Consider the following 2205-nt stretch of genomic DNA (forward strand, 5'->3'; position numbering starts at 1 on the left):
GAAAATATTTTCAGGAGAGATACTTTAAAAATTATTGGACTACCTGAAAGCCATAATCAAAGAGATAGCCTAGAAATCATCCTTCAAGAAATTTTCAAGGGAAATTTTCATGATTTTCTAGAACTGGAGGGCAAAATAGAAATTGAAAGAATTCACTAATTGCCTCTTGAAAAAGATCCCCAAAAGAAAACTCCTAGGAATATTATAGTCAAAATTCAGAGTTCCCAGGTGAAGGGGAAAATATTACAAGCAGAAAAGAAGAAACAATTTGAGTGTTCTGGAAAAACAATGAGGATAAAGCAATATCTAGCAGCTTCTACATTAATGGATCAAATTAATAAGAATAAGAATCTTCCTATGAACTCATCTTTCTTAGGTCATAAGCCAGATTTTGAGTTTTCTTTCTAAGATCTATGCTGTCTTTTTTTTCCTTAATAGGACTGATTACCTTTTAGAACAAGGCATAAGTACAATTTTTGAAAACCACATACACAATTCACTAAACCACACATACATATGTACACATACTTATTTTTCTCAGATACAATGCTATCCATGTAAAAGGAATGCAATTCCTAGTTTTCAGGCTCCTCATAGTAAGCACAGATGCTAGGACAGGTCCTTACTAAATTCAAATTAATTAACAGATCTGTGGTCTCTATCTGAGGGGCAGCTAGATGATTTAGTGGATAGAGCAGTGAACCTGGATTAAGGAAGGCCTGAGTTCACCTCAAGCTTCAGACACTTGCTGTGTGATTCTGGGCAAGCAACTTAACTTCTGTTTGCCTTATTCCACTGGAGAAGGAAATGGCAAAGCACTCCAGAATCTTTGCAAACTCAACCTTCTGAACACTATGGTCCATGACGTCATGAAGTGTCAGTCATGACTGGGTGACAACTCTTTATGTGAATCTTTTCCTACTTCATCATTCATCTTCCTCATTATCATTTTTTACTTAATAGTCATCATTTTCCTCTTCTTTTTTTCTTGTATCTCCCTCCATACCTTCCTGATGCAAGAGTTTTCCAATAAGCAGGAGCCCCAGAAGCTCCATCTGCTTCTTCACATCCAGTTTGCTGGCCATATTTCAAGGAACATGTTGAGATGCTCAGATCTTTAGTCTCTTGAATGCTCTGTCCACATTCAGTACAGGGAGGTTCATTTCCTTTGTCCTGCTTAAACACTTGTCTCCTTGTGTGATCGTCATAGAAGCAAGTCTTACTTCTTGAGTACAGAAACATGAGTGCTCTCCCAGCCAATCACAGGAAACACATCTAGACATTTCTGCCTACAAAAGTTGGCAGTTGGCTCATTTCAAATTGATCATCATCACACAAGAAGTTTTGACAGAAAGAGCAGGTGCATATTCTTCCTCCATGGTCCCATATACTATGTTCGTATTCAACAAATTTTGTATCATTAAGGGGACAGATACAAGCATGTGTACTCAGGCATTTCCTACCATGGAAAACACCAGCTTTAAAAAAAATAACTGATTATGCTTACCTTTGAAAAATCAGTACTATATACATTAGCTTGCTTTATGAAACAATTTGAAGATCATCATAAATTTCATTTTTCTATATTCTGTGCATACTGGTAACTTCTGTACAGGCTTGCAAAAGTAATAAAATGCTCAATTCTTCTGTCATCTTTGGCACATCACATTCCATTGAAGTGCTATATGGATGTTTAGCTAAACTGGTATTGCTTCTTTCCACTTTTAGCTATTTTTAATACTCAGCATGATTTTCAGTCTTCTTCCTTGCACCATTTTTTGGCATTTTGCCTACTTTTTTCATTAAGTGTTTTAACTTTTTTCTTTCTGTCTTTTTGAATTCTTTAGCATGTGGGTATGGGTGCCGACTTCTGAAATAGAGTCTGGCTATGTGTTACAGGGAGCTGGAATCTGAAGGAGACAAGAGAGCTTTCCCCTTCTCACCCAGAAAGACACTTGGGGATTATTCCAGGAGTCATTTCAGAGAAAGGGTTGGCATTTTGTAACTGAGAAGCAGTAGAAGTAGTAGAGGGGCTATGAGTGAAAGGAGAATTGTGGCTGTTGGCATCTTCATCTGAAGAAGCAGAGAGGACAGCTGTGATGGTAGTACTTGGAGAGTCTAATCCTGTGATGTTTTTTGAAGCATAAATTCAATTTCAAAAAACAGTTTAGTTTAAACACAAAATGTAGAAAATATTGGAGACAG

At 37.0% G+C, this 2205-nt stretch overlaps 1 pseudogene; it reads right to left on the reverse strand.

Annotated features, from left to right (window-relative positions):
* Positions 1 to 926: 926 nt before the first annotated feature.
* LOC138170636 (zinc finger protein 330 pseudogene) lies at positions 927 to 1785 on the reverse strand (annotated as a pseudogene).
* Between the last annotated feature and the right edge of the window lie 420 nt (positions 1786 to 2205).

Source organism: Petaurus breviceps, unplaced genomic scaffold (assembly GCF_028583685.1).
Source record: "Petaurus breviceps papuanus isolate PSGF00001 unplaced genomic scaffold, PetGlider_PUasm1.0 126, whole genome shotgun sequence".
Taxonomy (NCBI): Eukaryota; Metazoa; Chordata; class Mammalia; order Diprotodontia; family Petauridae; genus Petaurus; species Petaurus breviceps.